The sequence below is a fragment of the Prosopis cineraria genome, unplaced genomic scaffold (genome assembly GCF_029017545.1).
Source record: "Prosopis cineraria cultivar Desert tree isolate PC_DT_omini unplaced genomic scaffold, ASM2901754v1 PC14, whole genome shotgun sequence".
NCBI classification, from domain to species: Eukaryota; Viridiplantae; Streptophyta; class Magnoliopsida; order Fabales; family Fabaceae; genus Prosopis; species Prosopis cineraria.
In genome coordinates this window covers 4,797,681-4,811,384 of record NW_026555345.1, presented here as the reverse complement: position 1 = coordinate 4,811,384, position 13,704 = coordinate 4,797,681, and the positions used below count along the sequence as shown (strand labels likewise).

Here is a 13,704-nt window from a genome sequence, read left to right as displayed (position 1 = left end):
TAAGACAAACGTTCATTCACTTGCGAAGAGCATAAAAAAGTCAATAGAAGGAAGGACCTTTTAGAAAAAGGATGACGATAATAACACCTTCAACAAAAAAAAATGAAAATACACTAATACGAAAAAGAAAATGAAAGGCAACATTACAAAAAAAGAACATAATATTACAATAAAAGCTTGATGAATCAAAAGTTTACTTTCTCTAGCATAATGATGATCAAATAGCATCTTTCACCAGGTGTTCACTCAATTCATCAACAACTCAGCACCGGGAAGAGTCAGTTACACCCAACCAGAATTCTCTACATTCCTCCCCCGTCAAGCAGCCAATAGAATCTATTTGGAGGATAAGCTAACGTCAGTACTTGTAGTACATCCTCCAACCTCATCCAATCAGTCGCATTACTACAACACAGTGATTGGAACAGTTTAATCTGCAGTAAAGCAAATCCCACACGACTTGGAGTAAGAAACTGTAGATCAGCAGCAGAAGAAGCAAATTAGCATCGTGACTTTGAGAGATCAGGAATAAGGGTTTAGCAACTTAAGCATTTCATTGAAGCAACCAAATAAGTAATCACATTTTAAAGGACTACGAGATGAAGCAGAACATTTTCAGCAGAACTAGATCTTGAAGAACAACATGCAAGGTTTTAAAGTGCAGACAGATGAGCATTTTCAGTAGAACTAGATCTTCAAGCCCATGGCTTGAAGTTAAGAGGAAAATACACCCAGAATGTTGCGCATTAAAAGAAACAAAAGCACAAACAGACCCAACCATGTAAACATGTTTGGGTGGATAGTTTATTAAAAAACACAATCATTGAGGTCAACTGATTTATGTTTGGTAATGTAACTCAAATAAAGCACACCAATGGTAACGAGCAAGATCAAAGGACCAATAAGAAGGATCAAAAAGGGAATAAATAATAAGGTCTATAACTTATACCAAATGAAGAAATGAATAAAAAGATGGGTTATGGATCATTTTGCCCTCGAACTTTTCATGCAAGGTCTTCTGCGGGTGTACTAAACACAATTTCAGATCATCTGTGCCATCACACGTTTAAATTTGTTTGCCTTGTTGTCCTGCTGTTCACTCACCTTCTATCACCATTGGTAGGTCCCATGCCTGCCTTGTTGAGGTGGCACAGGAGAGAGATGACACTTCTCTCTCCCCCCCTTCTCTCTCTTGTCTACGTCGATTTGTCTACCCTCTCCCTCTCTCTATACAAACTCATGGCCCAGAGCATGTGGACTCTCCATTGACTTGGATCCACCTGCAAGCCCTCAGCTCTCTCCCTCCTCAACATGACACTCTTTAACCCCCTATGGACTCTTCCCTCCCTTTCCATGAGAGATAGACTTCTTCTCAACCAACCTTTACTTTGCCTCTCCCAAAGCCGATTCTCCTCCAACCTTCCTCACCCCCTCCCTTCAAAATAAACGTTAGTTCTTTATTATTCTCTTCCCTGCTCGTCTTCATCTATGTCCTCTATTTCTTATTTATCTTAGTTTTCTTTCTTGTCCCCAAACGCGTTTCAATCTCTAATATAGTTGAAGAGACTCACATGCCTTTGCCAAAGAAAATGCACCCACGAAAGCTCTACAACACATTATCACCTCCGCATCGGGAGTTATAATGGCCATTGGTGGTTTGGAGGTTTAAGGGGCAAAGGGAGTTAGAAGCAACGTCATAGAGGATGTGCAGTGCAGTCAACCTTTAGAGCCATGTGATCTAAAGGTAGAGAGATGTTGGAAGGGCTAAAGTTGGTATGGTTGAAGATGATGACCTTGTTCTTCATATCAATTGCATTTGCATGGCCGAAATGTCTATGCTTCAATGCAAGAGAATCCCATTCGTGAATGGAGGAGAGAGAAAGTGATTGAGCAAATGAAGATCCCTCATATGTCTTTTGGAGAGAGAAAGTGAACGAAGGAGAGAAGGAGGGAGCACACTGAGCTTTAGGGTGCTAACTCAACTAGTAGATGATGTAGAATGGGGAAGGAAAAGAGAGGAGAGAATATAGAAAAAAGAGAACGAGATTAGTAGAGAGTAGAAAAAAGAGAAAACTCGGAAGAGAGGTAAAATAACAATAATTCTTATTCAATCAAATGAGTTGAAGTGCTATTTATAGACCTCAACCCAACCCTAGAAATAAATGTATGAAAATCTTGAAAATTCTAAAATTAAATAAAAAAATAACAATAAATGAAAAGATAAGAATAAATGTTGAAAAATAATAATTGAAATTAAAACAAAATATATGTAATTAATATGAGATCAAAATATCTTCAATCTTCTTAGATCTTCAAATCTACAATATCCTTGTAATATCTTTACTTTTTTTTTAATTTTCTTCCCATCATTTCCCCTCGACTCAAAAGAACTCTCCTTTGGAGAGGTATGGAGTTGGTAAGACTCGAGCAAGGTGAGATCAATCTAGCGAAACTTCTCTTCAGCGATCCGAGTAGCATCTGAGTCTGAGAAGCCTTTCCAACAAACAAGGTAGTGATGAATAGGACCATTGGTGGTTAATATAGTTTGTTCATCCATAATCATATCAATCTTGTCCCTAACGGGTGGAACATTTGGCAATAAAGGGATTAGAGCATTGTGAGGTTGTGTACTTGTAGAATCATCACTAAATAGTGAGGGAGGCTCAAAAGTGCCTCGATAGGAAACAAGATCCTCAACATTAAAAACTGAACTAATAAACATATTAGGAGGTAATTCAAGTAAAAAAGCATTAGGACCAAGTTTTTTGAGGATGCAAAATGGCCCAAAGGCTCAAGCATGCAACTTTTTGAAAATTTTTTTAGATAACGCTCAGGGTGGATACAAGCCATAACATAGTCACCTTCATTAAAATTTTGAGCGCAATGATGAGTATTGATTGATAATTTATATTGCCCATTACTAAGTGTTAACTTACGCTTAATTTTAGCATGTAATTCATGAAGGCATTGTGCTAGGGATTCTACAGATTTAAAAGTACAAGTTGTTACAGGAAGGGGTACCAGGTCAATTGGTTGTTTCGGGTCAAAACCTTGGACTATTTCAAAAGGACTTTTTCCTGTGGACCAACTGATTGAACTATTACATGCAAACTTAGCTGTAGGTAAAATTAAATCCTAATTTCCTGGCTTATTTCTGACTAGACTTCAAAGTAAGTTACCTAGATTGTGATTAGTCACCTCATTTTAGCCATCAGTTTGAGGATGGAAGGTAGAAGAGAATTTTAATTGGGTTTCAAAGAGTTTTTCAAAGTGTCTTCCAAAAATAAATTTGACATCTCTATCAGAAACAATGGAAGTAGGGAACCCATGTAAGCGTATAACTTCTTTAAAGAAGAGCTTGGGCAAATGGGAAGCATCAGTGGTTTTACTGCAAGGTATAAGGGTCATTTTTCAAAACCTATCCACGACAACTAGAACAAAGTCATGTTGTCGAGCAGTGCGAGGTAATCCTAAGATGAAGTCCATGCCCAGATCCTTTTAGGGTACGTCAAGGATAGGTAAAGGAGTGTACTAACCAGTATTTTGTTTTCCAGCCTCGAAAGTGTGACAAGTACGACATTGTGACAAAATTTGAGCAATGTGGCCAGCTAATCCTCAACTAAATTGATAGTTTTATCTCTACTAAAGTGGCCAGCTAATCCTCTCGCATGGAATTCCTAAACAAAGAAGTCTCTCATAGATGTCTGAGGAATACACAACTTAGTACCACAAACAACAACAACTTAGTACCACAAAAAAAAAAAGAAAATCATTTTTAATAAGGAAAGATGTGTGGTTATGACGATCTCCATTACCAATTTCTTGATAAATGACTTTAAAGTCAGGGCATGAGGTGTAGTCATCTTTTAGCCTCTCAAAGCCTACAACACTGATACTCATAATGTGCAAAAGGTTAACCCTACGACTTAGAGCATCTGCAACTTTATTCTCAATTCCTGCATGGTGTTTCACAACAAAAGTAAACTCTTAAAGGAATTCAACTCATTTGGCATGTTTGGATGGCATTTAGAGTTTATGAACTTAAGAACTTGATGGTCAGAATATACAAATTGTTGAGGGAGAAAATAATATTTCCAATACTCAAACGATCAAACTATGACATAAAATTCCTTGTCATATGTGGAATACTTCTTTAAGCTTTTCACTAAAGAAAGCTATAGGGTAACCATCTTGACTGAGGACACCTCCAATTCCTACTCCAAAAGCGTCACAAGCCACTTCAAAGCACTTGGGGAAATTGGGGAGGGCTAGAGCAAAGGCTTTGGATAATTTATCTTTAATGTTCATAAAGGCTCGTGATATGGTAGGGTCCAATGGAATTTATCCTTTTTAAGGCAATGAGTGATAGGGTTCATAATAATACTAAAATCTCTAATAAAGCACCTATAGAAAGATGCTAAGCCATAAAAATTACACACTTCTTGAAGAAATCTAAGTTCAATCCACTCACGGATAGCTTTGACTTTTTCAAGATCGGCAGCTAATCCTTTTTTAGAAACAATGAACCCTAAGAGAATAACTTGCTTCTGTAGAAAAGAGCACTTGGGAAAATTGTCATTAAACTTCTCTTTCATAAGGGTAAGGAATACTTGGTGGAGATGAGCTAAAAACCAAAACATCATCAAAGTATACAACTAGAAATTGGCCCTAAGTAAGCTCGAAAGATGTGGGTCATAACCCTCATAAATGTACTAGGGGCATTGGTTAGATCAAAAAGCATGACTAACCATTCGTACAACTCATCTTGTGTCTTCAATGCAATCTTCCATTCATCTCCTGGCCTAATTCTAACTTGGTAATATCCATTACAAAGATCAATTTTGAAAAACCAACTAGAACCTAAAACAAGATCAAGCATATCCTCAAGTCTAGGAATGAAGGATTAAGGGCAGCCCTTGAAGCCCTATTAAGCCGTGTTATCTTTATACACACACACACACACACATACATACATATATTTGACTGATAATGACACAATTTGATTAATATTTACCATACATTAAATCTCCACCTGCCTCTTCAACAAGTAAACCTATATCTGAAAGATCTAATATTTTATTTTTAAATAATGATGAGGAGGATTTAGACTTACATTAACAAAAATTTTAATCTTCATCTTAAATTTTAAATTTTAAATTTTAAATCTTTATTGAATGTTATGTTGAATTTTATGTGAGACTTTAATTTGTTTTATATTAAATTTTAGAATATTCTATTTAAATTAAAATGTTGGATTTTTTTTCGAGAAAAAGGGCTCAAAGGGCTAGGCCACAAAATTGGGTCAAATTTTAAGTAATCGGGCTTTAGGGCCTAAGCCCTTAAGGGCCAAGCCCATAAGGGTCGGGCCCACCCTAATTTCCACCTCTAAATTCATAATATGTCTAAGATTACTAGAAGCTAACTCTATTGCAATACAAGAAGTTGTGTGGCTCAACAAATTTCTAGAACGGTTGGGAATAAACCATAGGAAAAATGGTCCAATTATGACACATCCTAATAGTTAAGTAGCCATAACCCACATAAGAACCCTTAGTATCACAATGGGACTAAGCACATTGACATTAAGTATCACTTTCTTAGATATATGATTACTAAGAAGCAAGCCACGAATTAAACTTATTCAATCATAAAATATTAGCTAATTGCCTTACCAAATTCATAGCCAAGGATCATTTATATTTGGGGTATGTGCAGGCAATAATGATTTAAACTTATCTCATGAATAAAATTATGTATTTCTTCGAAACACTTGTGCAATAGTATACAATATTTTGCACGCCATACATTATCACGCAAACAACCACATTTAATACTTATAAGGAGCAAAGGAGGGTAAGACAAAATATGACCACCACCTACTTAAAGAAAATGGTGGGATGGTTATGATGGAACCCTCTACACTAATAAGCTTAAAACAAGCAAGGATACAAAAAAATACACAGAAAATGGGACTAAACATGATAATGGAGTTGTATTACAAGCAAAATAAGGAACTAAAAGTACAGAGTACATGAAACGACACAAAATACAACCCAGTACAGCAACAAAAACACAAGTTACACATGAACAAATGATGAAGAAAGATATCTTCCTCTACCCCAATTTGGCAATCAAGAGGCCAAAGCTCTCCTCACCACTCACAATTTCCAAAACACTCCACACCCCTCCCTCTAGGCAAAGAGGAAGATTTAAAGACCCAAAAAGTGACTGACACAACCCTTACTAGACCCTTAACCATCACTAGGACTCTAACAGATCACTAGGCCATCAATTACTTTTTTTCATAATGAAATCATGAGCTCATAACAAATTTGGAGGGCAAACATCTAAACAAACAATGATGTTATCTTCTAAGCTCATTGCCTTCCTTGATTTCCTCTTATAGGTCTTGGTGAAATCACAAGCTCTATTAGATTGAGAATAATCACTTATCAAATGTCGCCTCAAAAAGTGATATCAAGATGACATCTAAAACCTAGAATCCATGATAATATAGCCAAGCAAAGAATTCCTAAATGAGGACGTCAAAGCAATTCATGGAATTATGGTTCAAATACTATGTGCATTTAAGACTTAAGCTTAAATGGTGTTGATAGTATGTGTTTGGATAGCAAAAATAATCGATTTTTGGCCCAAAAAATCAATTCTCCACAAAATTATCCAAACACCCACTTTTTTGGTTAATCGATTTTTAGGCCAAAAATCGATTATTTTTGGAAGTTGAGAATGAGCTTTTGTGAAAAAGCTTGTCAAAAAATATTGTGAAAAATTACAAAGACAAGCCTAAGAAAAAATTACAAAGAAAGCACAAAATTTAATAAAAATAAAATCAAACTCTCTTCTTTTCTCTTTTTTTTTCTTAATAAAATTCAAACTTTGTATCTTCAAAAACTTGATATTTGGTATTTAAGAATTAAAATTATATAGCTAAAAATTGATTTTGATTAAATTATCTAAACATCCTCAATTCCATTAAAATCAATTTTAGAAAAACAGTATTCAAACAGATTGCGTTATAACATAATCAATTATGATTAAAATCTACTACTTAATCAATTATTTTCACAATTTATTATACTCAACTGAAATCCAAACGGGCACATAAACTAAAATCAACATCCCCTGTCAAGAGAGAAACACCATAGCACGCAATTTATACTATGCCCACTTATATGACCACATCAATGGAAGTGGATGGAAGCATTCTTGTTCCATCACCGTGAATCTTAGAAAGATAGTACCCTTAGGATTATACTATGACGATGTCATAAGAGGCTAGTCTAGTGATAACCACTTTAGTTTGTACCCCATGATTATGAGTAATTTCATCTAACAGGTCAATTAGTGGGAAAGTAACTAAGTTAAACTTGATTGATATCCAGTTTAAAGGAAGATTAACCACAAATCACACAGCTGTGTTTAAAGGAAGATTAACCCTAAAATACACGGCTGTGTTATTGTTTGAGACATGTCCGTTACAAGTTATGAGAAAAAACTTGTAAATATAGGTACTAAGTATATAAGAAGGCAGTTTGAGTTAAAGATAATTAACTCAAGAAGCATTAGATATGCAATAGATAATGTGTGTAGATAAATCTAGAGTGATTGAGGCAACTTATAACAACAATGCAAGTATCACAAACATCTGAATCGAGGATGCCCTACCACATGATCATGGTAGAGCACCAAATATGAAGATAAGAATCACACAATGGTAGTCCTATCAAGTGCGATTAGGAAATACTAGAAATTACAAATCTACTCTTGATGGGAATCTAGTAATATTGTCAAATTAATGAGTAGATACTTGACATATTTCAGTCTAATGAGAACTGACTGGAAATCAAGAATTAATGGTGGATTATTCCTAATTGAATCCAAAACAGGAAGTCATCCCTCGTATTTATTGCGGAATATTCCATCACATTAATTCCCTCCTTTATAAGGCAAATTATGACTACTAGAATTTTCCTTTTTGTGGCAGCCTCCCACACTATAAATAGCAGTAGGTGACTAAAGGAAGAACATGCCCCAAAGCGAATACCTCATTCTTAGTATTCATTCTTCCACTCCCTCTCTTTCTCTCTTCAATGCATCTATTGTGCATCTAAAAAAGGACTCTAGAAGTCCTATCTAGCATGGATAGTCGAGCTGCAATGCCCAAATCTCCTAAGACTCTGACCTGCCTCCTTTTTCAGATTATTTTTTTATTTATAATATCCTTCAAATGGAATATAATCTCTCTCTCTTTCTACTCTCCTTTTTATTTATAATAATATTTCTATAATAACAAGAGAGTTTATTCCATTCAACTCAATATGATTCTCACAAAATCTAATTACAACCTACAATCCCCTCTATAAAATAGACCCAAGCACCAAGGCCATTAACTAAACTCTAATTAACTCTCCCTTTTATTACAATTATATATTAGTTAATATGAGGTTTTTCTCCCACGAAGTGCATGGAATGGATAACACCTAACAATGGGGATAATTTATGAAATGGAGCATAAAACCATGAATCTTCCAAAACTATTGCAAATTAGAAGGGGCAACTTTCCAAGTAGAGACATCAAAATAAATATTTTCGTAATATAGTTTAAAAGCAGGGAGTTGGATCTTAGCATCTTACCCTGCCACCTCTAATGAAAGGTTTCTGTTTCCTTGAGCAGGTTTGGGCATCACAACATTGGCACAGAAACAATTCTGCCAATAGATCACATCACCACCAAGGGAAACAAATTAAAACCAGTGCAGGGATAAACACAGCAGAATTTTAGCAGTAAATTTATTACAGATGGAACATCTTTAGAAATTACAAACATACCATGAAGGCGGTTTGCTGAGAGACAACCATTTAAGGGAAACCCATCTGTCTGCAAGACACTAAATAAATTGTGGACGTGGATTGGGTTTTAATATCTAGCATTAGTGAACAATGCAAGAGTGCTTGTGCACCAAAAGGGAAAAACACTGAAGAGCAAACTAACATAGGTGACCATTTCTCCCAGAAGCTGCCGGATTACACTTGGTTTTAGAGGTCTAGGTGTAAACCTTATAAATCACGACCTCACAATGCAATGCCCCACATAAATCAGCCAAGCACTTACCATGGATCTGCATTTAAATGCAGCGACAAAGAAGTCAGACTCAAAATCAACAAAGCTTTCACCTTTCAGCCTTCAACAATTATAATGTGATATCAACTGTAGCAATGTATTCAAGGAGAGCTCGACGCTTTCCTCCAATTAATTAAATACTTCAATACTTGTATATGGCATTTGAATGAGAGTGTGTCGTACAGGAAATGCAAATAAAACTAGAATGAGTTTTTGACATCGACGTCAATGGATTCTTTCTCAAGAAATGGGGAGGGGGTGGGGAATAACTGAGTGGCTTGTATAATAGAAAATCTTGAGTTATTGTGTTTGGCCATATATAATATAAATCAAGTATCACAAACGACTTAATTAAAGGAAACAGTATATAATCAACTACAAAAATAGGTACTAGACTGAAATAACATTTAGACATGACAGAAATGAAGAACAACTAATAGAAATCTGAAATGTAAATTAAAAGCAAAAAAAGAAAACTAAGAATTAGTATCAGTTGTAAGGTAACATCAACAATAAAAATCTGGTGTAGAAGAATCAGAATATAGAGAGGTAATCACGAGCCATGGCATCAAAATCTCCTTAATTTGAAGGTTTCTGCGTTAATGAGTAAACAAATAAAAATCAGTAAAAAAAATTTGGAAAATAAAATAAAGGGAAAATTGATGTTACAGACCTGCTAAGAAATTATTTACCATAAGTAACCAGTATTGTCCTGGCTCTTGACCAAATTAAATACACTAGTGCTTAATGGGTCGTTGAGGATTTATACCAACAATGGCTAGTAATCACAGCCAATCTTCCTTATATGATAAAATATAGCACTACACATAGTGAATATATGATTTATATGCAAGATCTCCAATTGACTTACTAAAACACACCCAGAATGACAATACTTTGAATGCTTCATAATATCATACATTTTACATCAATATAATTAACATTCTTCATAAATGATAAAAAGTGCAGAGATTAAAAAGATGTGTTTATCTTAAAAAAAAGCTTTAAAACGTTAAAAAAATCAATAAAAGCACGAGAAAAAAAAAAGAGAAAGAATGCAATGAAATAGATATGATGTGTGTGCATTGTGGTTTCATCAAACTTTAAATCAAAAACATATTTAAAAATTGAGAAAGATATCGAGAAAATATAAACCATTAAGCACTTTTTGAAAACAAATAATAGGAAGTGCAAAGATTAAGAAGACAAGCTTATAATTAAAAAAGCTTTAAAATGTAAGAAAAAAATCAACAAAGAGAACAAGGGAAAAAAGAAAAGTGCAATGAGTTATATATGGTTAGTGTGCATGATGGTTTCATTAAATCTCACATCAAAAAAAAGCTTTAAAATGTAAGAAAAAAATCAACAAAGAGAACAAATGAAAAAAGAAAAGTGCAATGAGTTATATATGGTGTGTGTGCATGATGGTTTCATTAAATCTCACATCAAAAATATATTTTTTTAAAGAAAATAAGAGGACTTTTATTTAAAAATTGAAAAAGATATCAATAAAAGTACAAAGAATTAAGCACTTTTCGAGGACATATATTAGCTAAATAAAAAAAATAAAGTTTACAAAAGATATATATAAATAAAAGGTGCGGATATTAAAAAGATGTGCTTATATTTAAAAAAAGATTTAAAATGTAAGGAAAAAAAATCAATCAAAAGCTTGAAAAAAAAGAGAGAGAAAATGCAATGAGTTATATAGTATGCGTGCATGATAGCTTCGTCAAGTCCCCCATCAAAAATAAATATTTTTTAAATCAAGTCCCCCATCAATAAACGATTACTTTTGTTTAAAAATTGATAAAAATATCAAGAAAAATATAAAGCATTAAACACATTTTCAAGACATATTTAAGTTAAAAAAAAAAATCATGTTTCAACAAAATATATAAATTAAAAATAGGAGGTGCAAAGATTAAAAATATGTGCTTATGATTAAAAAAAGATTTAAAATGTAAGCAAACACTGAAAAACAAATCACAGAGAAAAAAAAGGATAAAGAATGCAACGAGATACATATGATGTGAAATCCCACTTCAACAATATCTTTCTTAAAAAAAACATAAGAGATGACTTTTATTTAAAAATTGAGAAAGATATCAATAAAAATATAAAGTAAAAAGAAATTTTTTAAGATATATATAGATAAAAATATGGTAAAAAAACGTGCTTCTATTTAAAAAAAAATTAGAAAGAAAGAAAACAATCAAGAAAAAGCATGAGATATGTGCACGGTGACTTCATCAATCAAGTCCATCTTAAAGAAAAGAAGAAGACAACTTTTGCCAAAAATATTGAGAAAGAAATTATGAAAAATATAAAGCATTAGCCACTTTTTTAGAACATATTTAAGTAAATAAAATAATAATGTACAGACAAAAAAGTTGAGAAAATAATAGCAAGTGTAACGATTAAAAAGACGTTCTTACAATTAAAAAAGATAAAAAACGTAAGATAAAAATCAACAAAAAGGAAAAGGAAAAAAAAAGATTAAAAAAAATGCAATGAGTTATATATGGTGTGTGCGCATTATGGCTCCATCAAGTCCACATCAAAACTATATTTTTCATAGAAAATAAGAGATGATCATTATTTAAAAATTTAGAAAGACATGAAAAAAAATATAAAGCATTAACAATTTTTGAAAACATATTCAAGCTAAATAAAAAAATAGATAAATAATAGAAGGTTAAAAGATCTGTTTATATTTGAAGAAGGCTTTAAAATGTAAGCCAAAAAATAAAGAAAATGAACGAGGAAAAAAGAGAAAGAATGAATGCAATGTCAAATCCCACGTCAAAATATATATTTAAAATAATACTTTAAATGCTTGAAAATATGATAAAAAATTTTAAGAACATAAGATTTACATTCTTCATAAATGATGGATTTTATTTATAAATTGAGAAACACATCATTAAAAATGTAAAGCAAAATGAATTGTTTGAAGATATATTTAAGTTAAATAAGAAAAATAAAGTTTAAAATCAAAATCTAGATGAATAATAGGCAGTGAAAAAATTAAAAAGATGTGCTTATAATTAAAAAAGATTAAAAATGTATGGTAAAAATCAACAAAAAGAAAAAGAGAAAAGATTGGGAAAAAAAAATGAGTTATATGTGGTATACGCGCACATGATGGTTTCATCAAGGCCACATCAAAACCAAATTTTCTTTATAGAAAATAAGATATGACTATTATTTGAAAATTGAGAAAGATGTGAACAAATATAAACCATTAAGAACTTTTTGAAAGAAAAAAAAAACTAGATAAAAAATAGATAAATAATAGAAGGTAAAATAATCTGTTTATATTAAAAAAAGATTTAAAATGTAAGGAAAAAAAATTATCAAGAGAATTAACAAGGAAAAAAGAGAAAGACATTCTTCATAAATGATGGATTTTATTTATAAATTGAGAAAGACATCAATAAAAATGTAAAGCAAAATGAATTTTTTGAAGACATATTTAAGCTATATAATAGGAAGTGCAAAGATTAAAAAAGATGTGCTTTAATTAAAAAAAAAAACCAGCGAAAAGCACAAGCTAAAAAAAATAGAAACAATGCAATGAGTTATATAAGGGTGTACATACATGAACGATGTGGTTTCCGGAAGTCCCACATCAGAAATTTATTTTCTTAAAAGAAAAAAAAAAAAGATGACGACTTTAATTTAAAAATTGAGAATGATATCAAGAAAAATATAAAGCATGAAGTGCTTTTTGAAGACACATTTAAGTTAAAAAATCGAGTTTAAACAAAAAAATATATAGTAAAATAATAGGAACTGAAAAGATTAAAAAAATAAGGTCAAATTTTCAAAAATATCTTTAGAATGAAACAAAACAATCAAGAAAAAGCATGCAATATATCTTATAGATAAAATAAAAGATGACTTGTGCTTAAAAATTGAGAAAGATATAATGAAAAATGTAATGCATTAAACACTTTTTCAAGAAATGTTTAAGTTAAATAAAAAAATCATGTTTCAACAAAAAATATAGATAAATAATAAAAAGTGCAAAGATTAAAAAGGTGCACTTATATTTAATAAAAGTTTTAAAATATAAAAAAAATCAACAAACAATGAGTTATATATGGCGTGTAAGCATGGTGGTTTTATCAACTTTCACATCAAAAATATATTTTTATAAAAGAAATGAGAAAGATATCAAGAAAAATACAAAGCATTAAGCACTTTTTGAAGATATATTTAAGTAAATAAAATAATCAAGTATAGACAAAAAATAAAGATATAACTATTTTTTATAAAAAATTAAGAAAGATCAAAGTGTAAGCCAAAAATCAACAAAAAGAAGGAAAAAAAGTTGAAGAATGCAGAAGAGTATATACGGTTTATGTGCATTGTGGTTTCATCAAAGTCCCACATCAAAACTACATATTCTTTATAGAAAATAAGAGATGACTATTATTTAAAAATTGAGAAACATATCCAAAAAATATAAAGTAAGCACTTTTTGAAGACATATGTAAGCTAAATAAAAAAAATCAACTTTACACAAAAAAATATAGATAAATAATAGAATGTGC

At 31.9% G+C, this 13,704-nt stretch overlaps 1 long non-coding RNA gene across 1 annotated transcript; it reads right to left on the bottom strand.

Moving 5' to 3' along the window:
- Positions 1 to 9,140, bottom strand: LOC129293344 (uncharacterized). Its single transcript, XR_008589141.1, has 3 exons — positions 8,851 to 9,140; positions 8,656 to 8,729; positions 1 to 434 (listed from the first exon to the last, which is right to left on the bottom strand). It is a non-coding gene; the product is annotated as an uncharacterized LOC129293344 (long non-coding RNA).
- Between the last annotated feature and the right edge of the window lie 4,564 nt (positions 9,141 to 13,704).